The sequence below is a fragment of the Oryctolagus cuniculus genome, chromosome 18 (genome assembly GCF_964237555.1).
Source record: "Oryctolagus cuniculus chromosome 18, mOryCun1.1, whole genome shotgun sequence".
Classification (NCBI taxonomy): domain Eukaryota; kingdom Metazoa; phylum Chordata; class Mammalia; order Lagomorpha; family Leporidae; genus Oryctolagus; species Oryctolagus cuniculus.
Genome location: NC_091449.1, coordinates 20,343,864 through 20,355,618, shown reverse-complemented (window position 1 = coordinate 20,355,618; position 11,755 = coordinate 20,343,864). Strand labels below are relative to the sequence as shown.

The window sequence follows — 11,755 nt, the reverse complement described above, 5'->3', positions numbered from 1 at the left end:
ATCACCCAAGCCAGAACTTTTTTCATGGTGCCAGGAGAGGGTGAGGTCAGCCAAGACAGGACAAGTGGAGAAAATAGAAGAACTCGCTCAGGCTCAATTTTCTCATCACTAATACAGGGTTAAGAACACCAGTCACTACATATGGTTCTCTTGAAGAGTAAGAAAACCCACAGAAAACACTTAATAGAAGAATTGTATAACATGAGTTAGCTGTTATTATTGAAGTTATTATATGAAGAACATTACATGCCCTTTATTTCATTTTTACAAAAGAAGAACGTTGCTTCTATTCTTTGTGGACACATCTCTCTGGCATGCTTTATTATAATTTTAAGCACAAAATTTAGAAAGCAGCCTTAAGAATATCGTTCTACAGGGCTGACACTGTGGTGTAGTGGGTAAAGTCGCCTCCTGCAGTGCCAGCATCTTGTATAAGGTGCCAGTTTGAGTCCCAGCTGCTCCACTTCCGATCCAGCTCTCTGCGATGGCCTGGGAAAGCAGTGGAAGATGGCCCTGTACTTGGGCCCCTGCACCCACAGAGACCCCAAAGAAGCTCCTGGCTTTGGATCGGCTCCGCTCCAGCCATTGCAGCCATTTGGGGAGTGAACCAGTGGATGGAAGACCTTTTTTTTTCTCTCTCTCTGCCTCTCTCTAACTCTGCCTTTCAAATAAATAATTTTTTAAAAAATCATTCTTAAAAAAAAGCAGAAAAGACTGACACTTGAATTGACACTTGAATTTCTCCCACACTAAAGAGGCCCCACTCTGATATGATGGCTGGAAATATCAAAGCTTGTCACTGGGAAAGTAATTTGTACGACAGGTCTTTGGAAGTCCTTTTACCTGCACTAACAGCTTTTACATAACACTGCTATAATCCTTAAGAGATAATAAAATTTTTCAATGATTTATTTATTTGAAAGGCAGAATGTCAGAAGGAGAGAGAGAGGGAGAGGGAGAGGCAGAGAGAGAAAGAGATCTTCCACCTATTGGTTCACTCTTCAAATGGTGGCAACAGCCAGGTCTGAGCCAGACCAAAGCCAGGAACCAGGAATTCCATCCATCCGGGTCTCCCATACAGATGGCAGGGGCCCAAGCACTCGGACCATCTTCTGCTACTTTTGCAGGTGCAGCAGGTACTCCAACACAGGACGTCAGCATCGCAAGTGGTGGCCTAGCCTGCTGAGCCACGCCAGCCTCGAGGGTCTTTTTCAGACTACAGGAGGCTCAGGGCGTGCTCTTCTCTTCCTGGAGCACGCATGCGCATGGTATGAAGTCCACAGCCTCCTTTTTAAACTAAGAATTAAGAGTCTTTTGCTTCCTAACATAAGTGGTTAGCGTGAATCTATTCTAGACACAAAACAGAACCCTAGTCACAAGCTAGCAAGAAAGAGGTAGAGAATGCATCCCTAAATAACTATTCTATCTTCAGGTTACTCATTTTTTTCACAAGTCTGTATTAACTCTGCCTTCAGAAATTTCATATGCACATCCATTAATTGTACTTTATCAATATAATTAGGCTCATTCACTAACAAGAGTCTTCTCTGGAAGACATAACTCTGGCTAAGTGGTGGTTATAGACTAAGAGAATGAATGCAAAGTGGACGGAATCTTGCCTACGGAAAAGATGCTCACAAACTTGCCAAACCCCTGTTCTCCTTCACTAAATAACCAAAATATTGCCCACAAGAACCTTGCAAAATATCTTAGAAAATCTCATATTTAGATGGGATTCCTAAAGAACTTAAACACTTCTTGACTACCACTGCCCGTAACTGCACATCTCGGGCTCACACGGGTACCCCTTCTCAGGACTAACCCTATTCCCCGCCCACCAGTCCATCACGTGAGCGTCCCTGACCTAGCCAGCTGCATGGTCTTGAGCTCTGATCGTGCGCACGGCCATTCCCAGCACAGCCTCACATCCAGAACCAACGGGAGAGAAAGGGAGCCGGGCTCTGCTTCCCCAAGCTCCCAGCCTGGCAGGAGGCGCAGTCTCCGCGGGGGAGGTCCCCTGAAGACCCCTCTGGCTCAGAAAGGTCAGCAGCGGTCAGCACGGTGCCGGGACACCGCATCCCGCAGCCCGAGGCCACCCAGACCGGCTCCCTGCTGGCGCACCCCTGGGAGGCAGCGCGGGCTCCAGGCTCCGGCCTGGCCCACACCTGGCCGTTGAGGGCATCTGGGGAGCGCGCCCGCGGAAGGGGGACCTGTCTGTCTCCCTCGCTCTCTCAAATACAGGAGTGACTGGATAAACACACACACACACGACAGAGAACTCGTGCAATCGTAGTTCTGCGTCTCCTGCGGGAGAACATCACTCGAGGGCTTGGTAACCGCCCCGGCGCGGGCCCACTGCCCGGTGCGGACCCGCGCGGCGGCTGGAAGCCGAGCCGAGGCCTAGGTCACGGCGGCACCTCCACAGCTAACGGACGCAGGGGCACCCAGTCCTCGCGGGCACGCGCACGAGCGCACGCAACGACCCCCGCGCCTGAGACCCCGCCAGAGCCCACGGAGCCTCCCTGCCCTCGCGCTCGCCGCCTGTTGGGGTCCGGGTCCCGCGCCGGCCCACGTCCGCAGAGGTCCCCCAGTTCCTCCCATTATTGTTGTCTTCTTCACTCAAGCCCTGGTTACCCCGTGGGGTTGGTCGGAGTCCGCAAAGCCCTTCCCCAGAGAACAAGCACTGCCTTAGCCTAAGTTCGCTGCCCGGCTATAGTAACGAAAAACTGGCAGTGGGATCCGGGGTCCTAGTTGTCCCCGGTGGCCTCTGGGAAATGTAGTCCAAGCTAAATTGGCCTGGCCTCAGTGGCCTTTGGGAAATGTAGTCCAGAGGCGTAAAACGGCCGCGCAAGGACTGCCCACCCGGCGCCCCGGGGACTGGGAGTGCGCAGGCGCAGGAGCGCCGGTAGCGCTGGCCGTGGAACCCGGAGCTGGGAGATAACGAAAAATCCTGTAATAGGTACTAAAATGTGTCCTGACGTTAACGTGAAAATATGGTAGCTATTCAAAATAACTTATATTATTCAATAAAATATTAATAGGCGTAAAGTAACCTGGTATTGCTAATAATAGACTAAACATGTGAGGGAAATGTAGCCGCCCTCTGATAAAGCGATTTAATTTTTATTAGATATTAAAATTATAGGCTAGGGGCCGACGCTGTGGCGTAGCGGGTTAACGCCCTAGCCTGAAGTGCCGGCATCCCATATGGACGCCGGTTCTAGTCCCGGCTGCTCCACTTCCAATCCAGCTCACTGCTAGGGAAAGCAGAGGAAGATGGCCCAAGTCCTTGGGCCCCTGCACCCACGTGGGAGACCTGGAAGAAGCTCCTGGCTCCTGGCTTCAGATCAGCGTGGATCCGGCCATTGTGGCCAACTGGGGAGTGAACCAGCGGATGGAAGACCTTTCTCTCTCTCTCTCTCTGCCTCTCCTTTGCTCTCTGTATAATTCTGACTTTCAAGTAAATAAATAAATCTTTAAAAAATAAAAATACAATTATAGGCTATAGTGTTGTGTAGTCTTAAGATTTTTCTTGAGGGGCTGGCGCTGGCATCTCATATGGACACCTGTTTGAATCCTGGCTGCTCCACTTCTGATCCAGCTCTCTGCTATGGCCTGGGAAAGCAGTAGAAGATGGCCCAACTCCTTGGGCCCCTGCACCCATGTGGGAGACCCGGAAGAAGCTCCTGGCTCCTGGCTTTGGATCAGTTCAGCTCCAGCCATTGCGGCCATCTGGGGAGTGAACCAGCAGATGGAAGCCCTTTCTCTGTCTCTCCCTCTCTCTGTAACTCTACCTCTCAAATGAATAAATGAAAAATATTAAAAAAAAGATTTTCTTTGAAAAAGAAAATAAATACAATCAGGCTAATTAAACAACTATTACCTAAATTTAAAAGACATGTATCTTTCTGTCCTACCATGCATTACAGGATTTTTACTCTTCTTGATTACTTTTCCAGTAACATTTCTCTGAATTGCCTGGAGCTTTTACGGCGTAGTTCTTTTTGTTTATGTAGCAGTAAAGCCGAATTCAGGCAAATGTAAGATTCACTTTGCCTTCCAACCCAGCTTTTATTAAGCCCACATCACACTGTCTCCTGTTGTCAGCTCAATAACATTTGGGGACGGAATAGGATTCTGCTTGATGGTAGCAGCAGGCTTCGGCCTTGGAATTGATTCCCAGCTCTGCACGCGTGTCCATCCACTGTGTTCTGCAGGCTTTCCCAGGTACAGCGGCTGTGCACGTGTAGACTGCTCATCTCCCTCTGAACTCCGTTAACCTGGAAACTACAGGGAGAGGGGTTGCTGCCTGCTCCCTTCATGTTGATTTTGTAATTGGCCAGATAATATTTTGGCTGCTTCTGCAAAGGCATTTTTCGGATAAGATTAACGTTGAAATCAATGGTCTTTGAGTAAAGCACATTAGCCTTTATGATTTGGGGTGGACCATATCCAATCAGTTGAAGGATTTAATATAGACTTCTTCATGCAAGAAGGAATATTTAAAAAAAAAAAGATTTACTTATTTGAAAGAGTTACAGAGAGGCAGAGAGAAAGAGAGAGAGAAAGAGAGAGAGAGAGAGATCTTCCATCCGCTTGTTCACTCCTCAAATGGCCACAACAACTGGAGCTAAACTGATCCGAAGCCAGGAGCCAGGATCTTCTTCCACGTCTCCTGCATGGGTGCGGGGCCCAAGGACTTGGGCCATCTTCTGGAGTTTTCCCAGGCACATCAGTAGGGAGCTGGATCAGAAGTGGAGCAGCTAGGTCTAGAACTGGCACCCATATGGGATGCTGGCCCTGCAGGCTGCGGCTTAGCCCACTGCACCACAGTGCCGGCCCCGCCTTGTATTTTTAATATGCGTCCTTTTCTGTTTGAATGATGACACTACATTTTTTTTTATTATTGCATTTGAATGGATTTTAGTCTTTTTTCAGAGATCCAGCCACTGGAGGGAGGAGCCTGTTGTGTATAAGATACTGTGTTCATCTGAAGCTGAAGGTAAACTCACAGGTGCTGAGGGGAACGGGAATGTCCTCTGTGCTATTACTCTCACCCGCGGAACTTCACAGACCTGCGTAATGCCAGCACCCAGGACATCTGGGGAACGTGTAAACATGACTCATGATCTCCCAGCTGACTTCCTGGTGCACCTCAGGTCCCTCCTGCGTTGGCTCTATCTTCAGTTTGGCACCGGTGATGGTTCCTGCACGGATCTGTCCTCACTGAATTGGAGAATAAATGACACCGTGACATAAAGTGACGCAGGGAGAGGCAGCTTCGGTCCTTTTCCTGTCGAGGAAAACATCTCTGCACAAACTAATAGAGATGAAGGCATCAGCAAGATTGGGTCACCTGGGCCGTGCTCCTTTATAGCACTTTGCAGAGAGTGACGGGGAAATTCTAAGGGGAAATGAAGATGCTCAGCCTGATCAGGCCACGGTAAGCAGCCAGGTCCCCATGTTGTTGTACCCGGATGTCCGGCAGTGGTGGTGCCAATTATACTGCTCAGTGCTTGGCAGCTAGCATTCCCCTCTCTTCCCGGCCCCCTCCTGCCCTTCCTGCCTCCCTCCCACTTCTCTCTCTCTCTCCCTCTCTCTCCCTCCCTCCTCTCCTCTTTCACCTACACATTCTTCCCGTTTTCCACACTCTCCCACTCTGCTTCATAAGGCAGGCATGAGCTGTCCTCAGAAAGAACCCTCAGTATCTTGGGAAGCCTCTGTCTTAGGTGAGGCTTCTAGATGGTGTCCAGATAAAGGGAGGCCCCTGTCCTCCCAAAAGGAGGTGGTGACCACATCTGTTAGCCCAGTATCATGGAGTGCAAATATTTTCTTTTCTTTTTTTAGAATTATTTATTTATTTGAAAGTCAGAATTATATAGAGAAGGAGAGGCAGAGAGAGAGAGAGAGAGAGAGAGGTCTTCCATCCACTGGTTCACTCCCCAGTTGGCCACAATGGCCGGAGCTGTGGCGATCTGAAAGCAGGAGCCAGGATCTTCTTCCGGGTCTCCCACATGGGTGCAGGGGCCCAAGGACTTGGGCCATCTTCTACTGCTTTCCCAGGCCATAGCAGAGAGCTGGATCAGAAGTGGAGCAGCCAGGACTCGAACCAGCGGCCATATGGGATGCCAGCACAGCAGGTTGGCAGCTTTACCCGCTACGTCACAGCGCCAGCCCCTCAAGTATTTTCAAATGCATCCACTGAAATACATCCCAGATCTCAAGGTGCAACTCGTTCCGTATCAGGCGCTGACTTCAGTGTGACAGACCTGCCAGGGCCGTGAATTGAATGCAGAATAGGAGTGCAGAAGCTCTACTGCATTATAACTGCACCTCGTCATTAGTTTTCAGCGAAGCCTGCTCTCTTGCTGCAGGGTGAGAATGCCTTAAACAAGGGAGCTTTCTGGCTTTGCTAGCATTCTCAGAGTTCATTTATTTTAAAGTCTGACCATTTGTTTTCTTTAGGTATTCTATGGAGGTTACAGAAAACTAACCAATTATACAGTCCTTAAAGTTGCCATTGCTCATGTATTTTTCAAGTTCAAGAGCCTTTGTTACCCCCATACATATGTAGCTCATCTCATTCACCACGGGCAAGAGTTCCAGTAACTGTGATCCTGCAGCATATTGGGGGAAATCAACCCTGGACTGCAGCCAGCAAGTGGGCCCTTGTCCTCTGATGGATTGATGAGTGATCTAATTCTATTTGTTTTTAAAATATTTATTTATTTGAAAGTCAGAGTTAGAGAAAGAGAGAGAGAGAGAATCTTCCATCTGCTGATTCACTCCCCAAATGGCCCAGTGGCCAAGGCTGGGTCTGGCTGAAGCCAGGAGCCTGGAACTCCATATGGGTCTCTAATGTGAGTGCTGGGGCCCAAGCACTTGGGCCATCTGTGGTATGGGAGACAGGGGTGGTAGGAGCACCAGTAAAGACCCCGTGCAAACTGGGGCTTGAACACAGGCTACCTCTGAGAGGCAGGAAATGCACCTGAATTTTTTCTCACTGAGGACGAGGAACACTATTTATCCACCCGATTCTGTGCTTAGTAACTGTGGTCACTTCAGGGATTCTGTTGCTCTGGCTGGGCACCACAGACTGGGTCATTTATGAGGAACAGAGGTTGGTCTGACTCCCAGGTCTGGAGGCTGGGCAGGCCCAGAGTGTGCACTGGCGACTGCTCACCAACTGACCTTTTCCCTGTGTCATGGTGGCAGGCATCATGCGGCGAGATGGAGCAAGTCAGAGAGAGAGTTTGCTGTTATTGCAAAGTCCCTCCCTGGAGAGCCCACGGCTCTCTCAGTCCCTGGCTCCCTCAGTCCACGAGCGAATTAAGACGTTCAAGAAGGCAGAATCTCATGGCCCATGCACCTCTCCATGACGCACCTGTCAGACACCATGAACACATGACTTAGGGGGCTGTGTGTCCAATGCATGAAATCTGGAGGACACAGTCAAACTGTAGCAGCCAGAGAGGGTCCCCATCACTCTCACCGAGTCCGCCATGATCCCTCCTCTGGACCATGGCCTCAGCCTCCTGATGGCTCTCCTCGCTTCAGGGCTCGCCCCCAGCTACCCATCGCTCATCCCCGTCTCTCAGGAAGGGGCAGCTTTCTCCTGGCTTCCTTCAAAGCCTGCACAGCCTCTGCTCTGTTCTCTCTCTGAGCCCCCCTCCTCTCCTCGACTCCATTCCATCCCCGTTGGCTTCAAGGACCATTCCCTGAGGGCACCAAGCGGCCCTCCTCAGGCCTTTGCCGTGACTGGATTGCCCTTCCACTGACTAACTCTGTGGCTCACTCAACTGCCGCCTTCTAGACTTCACTTAAATCTCACCTTAGTGAGGCTTGCCCTGTCCATTCAGTGTGAAACCTGAAACCCATGCTTCTCCCCATCCCCAAACTCAATTCCCCATGAGTTGCTTTGTTCTCTACGGCACTGGTTACTGCTGATCTATGAAGTAATCTACTTTTTGATTACGTTCCTTGCTTGTGCTCTCCCCTCCAACTAGGATGTGGGCACGATTAAGGCAGGAAGTTTTCCTTTCTGTAATCGATGCTGCACTTAAAATTGTCCCAAGCACATCCTCGGTACTCAGTAAGTTGGCTAATGGATAAATGAGTGCCTGAGCAGTGTTCTGCATGTTATCTGGAGTTTCACTAGAAATTGAATTTACTGGGGCAGGCGCCGTGGCTCACTTGGTTAATCCTCCGCCTGCGGCACCGGCATCCCATGTGGGTCCTGGGTTCTAGTCTTGGTTGCTCCTCTTCCAGTCCAGCTCTCTGCTGTGGCCTAGGAAGGCAGTGGAGGATGGCCCAAGTGCTTGGCACCTTCCCCTGCATGGGAGACCGGGAGGAAGCACCTGGCTCCTGGCTTTGGATCGGCGTAGCGCCGGCCGTAGCAGCCATTTTGGGGGTGAACCAACGGAAAAAGGAAGACCTTTCTCTCTGTCTCTCTCTCTCTCACTGTCTAACTCTATCTGTCAAATAAAAAAACAAAACTAAATTTACTGTATTTTGGCAAAGCCAGTCAAATCTGTTTATTTAGACCAAGTGGCCAGGATGGTTCTGGTCCTGTTTCAGTCACCTACTTCCGTTTTCTGTCAGCTTCTCGCCATCGCCTTTGTCAGCCCCTCTGTTCCAGCTCATGGTTTCGCCTTTGAGTCATTGCAGAACCATTTAAGCTGTCACTGGGTATGGGCACTGTGCAGAGCCTGCCAGGTTACCCAAAGGGAACGAGCTGGAAAAGCTCTTAGGGGGAGGTGCGAAGCCAGCCTACTGGGAAATGGGTGTGGCATATCCACAATGGTTTCATCAGAGTCAAAGCCAACCCTGACTTCGCAGTCTGAAGAGCGGCTGCCTACTCGAGTGAAGGTGACTGTGGAATCCGTGGCAGGTGGGCCAGAAAACAGGACACCGGGCGGAGTAGCTCTCCGTTGCTGTCCATCAGGACCCCAGGATTTCAGCCGAGGGGTGGATCCTGGCTCAAAGGGAGGTTTTAAAATTGGCTGGGGCGGAAGTCGCCCGCGACTTGGGGCAGATGCATTAGGGGCTGATGCGGCTGGGGCTGGAACCCCTGCTTTCTTCTTGTCACAAAACGGTGCGGTGGCCGGGATGCACCCGTCTTTGAACAGCCCACGAACTCCTGGTTCACTTTTAAAATCCGGCAGTACTAGGCTGAGCCCTAAGCAGCATGACCTTTTCGTGGGAAAAGCTGAATGGTTGGGGGCAAGTGACTTCACTTTCTGTCTCTTTTCTTCCACGATGAGTTTTCATTCTTTAATTTTTGTTTTTAATTTAGCCTAAGCTTCCTGGTTTTCGCTTATCTACAATAAGGGGCCTGGCCACAGCCCCTGACATTCCATCTGACACATGCCTACCCTTTCAGGTGCTGGCATGAGGGGCTCATCGTCTTGCAGGCAGACGCAGAAGGACGAGGGAGGGGAAGAGTAGCTTCTCCGCAAACAACCACAGGACCGATATGGCCACCACCAATTACGCCTCGCTGTATCTAACAGACGTGGGACCTGTGCATTTATTCTGAGGACCAGCTGAGAGGAGGCCGCACGTGTTCCAGGTCAGAAGTTCCAGGCTCAGAGCAGACGCCTTCAGAGAGCTCATGCCTGAGGGTGAAGTAGAAGCCATCTTCCGAGGATTTTCTGGGATGGAAGGGAGAGGTTTGGGGAAAGGTAGTGGGGTACCAAGAAGCCACTTGCATTCCTTATTGTTGAAACAATAACGTACTAGTGTAGGCCCAAAGAGGATAAGGAGTTAAAGAATACGAAGGGGCTGCTGTTGTGGTGTAGCGCATAAAGCTGCCTCCTGGGACGACGATGCCAGCATCCCACATGGACAACGGCAGAGTCCCCGTTACTCCACTTCCCGTCCAGCTCCCTGCTGATGTACTTGGGAAAAGCAACAGAAGATGGCCCAGGAGCTTGGGCCCCTGCCACCCATGTGGGAGACCTAGAAGAAGCTCTTGGCTCCTGGCCTCAGTATGGCCCAGCCTTAGGGCCATTGCAGCCATCTGGGGAATGAACCAGAGGATGGAAGCTCACGCATTCGCTCTGTCTCTCCCTTTCTTAGTGTAACTTCGACTTTCAAATGAGTAAATCTTTTAAAATATATTTTAAAAATTGGCTGGGGCTGCTGAGCATAAAACCAGGTGGAGTGGTGGAGACGTGGCCTTGGTAGGGGGTGTCTGCTCCGGCTGGCCTGGCCCTGGCGAATGGGGGAAGCTCACACGGGGTCACCGTGGAGACCCGAAGGTGGGTGCCTGTGAGTGGGGATTGGCTTCCATGTGGCTTACCAAATCACACTTGGCCGAGTCCACAGACTCTGTGCAGCAGAGTCTGGCTGCACTGGTGACAGTGACCGCAGAGGCCGTGCTGAGCTCGCTGGTGAAGACGGGAATTTGTGGCAGCGACTCAAGGAATCTGTAAGGAAAAGAGAGGGACTCCATATCCATAGGGGTGGAGGACTCAGTCCTGCGGGTGGTAGACTTGGAGAAAACGGAAACAGCTGCTTTCTCCTCTGGTCTTCGGTTGTCCATCAGAACACATCCGAGTTTTAATTTCTCCTGACAGTAAGATACTTTGAAGATCAGAGTAAAGACTTATAGCGAAAAGACCAGAATTGAAATGGGCTCTATTTCCACTTGAAAGTGGAATTCTTAAAAAAAAATACTGAACTTCAGGAAAGAAATGGCCAGAACAACAAAAAGAAAAAAAAAATAAGGATTGAGTGTCTCATCCCATCATTTCAGGATCAGCATATGGCGTGGGGTTGGTACAAGGGCAGAGGAATTTTGTTAACAGAGCCCGCATCTGGCAGGAGTGGGTGGAGATTTTGTTTGACAGCACATCTGTAGCCTTCCTCCCTTCCTCTCCTCTGTCTTCAGTGGGGTTGGAGAACCAGGCCAATGGCCTTCAGGAACTTTTCCTTGGCTAAACTTTCTGAACCCATTGTGGCTGGATCCCAAAGTCCCTGCACCACTCTCCTAAAGAGGCAGGAGCCGGCTGGTGCCGCGGCTCACTAGGCTAATCCTCCGCCTGTGGCACCGGCACCCTGGGTTCTAGTACCAGTTGGGGCACTGGATTCTGTCCTGGTTGCTCCTCTTCCAGTCCAGTTCTCTGCTGTGGCCCAGGAGTGCAGTGGAGGATGGCTCAAGTGCTTGGGCCCTGCACCCCATGGGAGACCAGGAGAAGCACCTGGCTCCTGGCTTCGGATCAGCGCAGCGCGCCTGCCATAGCGGCCACTTTGGGGGTGAACCAACGGAAGGAAGACCTTTCTCTCTCTCTCTCTCACTATCTAACTCTGCCTGTCAAAAACAACAACAACAACAACAAGAGGCAGGAGCCCCCCAGCAGGGCCGGCTCCATGAGCTGGGGAAGGCACGACTTCTGACGCCTGAGCTCACAGGGGAAAACTTCGCCTTCTTACTCCCGGTGGCTCCCGGGTGGTTGGAAGGAATGCAGGTTTCCTGCAGAGGCCCAGGTCCCCAGAGCAAGGAAAAAGCATCGGGTCGCTTCCCCGGACGATGCTGATGGCACACTCCATTGCCTGCATGTGATGGGCGCTTCTACGCTTGGGTCACTATTTGGCCGTCCTCCATCTTCGGCTGTCCCTTCCTCCTCCCCAGGGCTCGCTCAGTCTTCTTGGGGCCGGCATCTAGGTTCTCTGGATGGAACGGAGCTCATAGGGGGAACTTCTTTCTCGCCGGGGTGGTGATGGAGGAGGGTCAGGTTGCACCCTGGATGAC

General features: G+C 51.0%; 1 long non-coding RNA gene across 1 annotated transcript; it reads left to right on the top strand.

Annotated features, from left to right (window-relative positions):
- The first annotated feature begins 1,955 nt into the window (after positions 1–1,955).
- LOC138846500 (uncharacterized) lies at positions 1,956–11,385 on the top strand. Its single transcript, XR_011384023.1, has 3 exons — positions 1,956–2,959; positions 4,939–5,443; positions 9,383–11,385. It is a non-coding gene; the product is annotated as an uncharacterized lncRNA (long non-coding RNA).
- Positions 11,386–11,755: the final 370 nt, after the last annotated feature.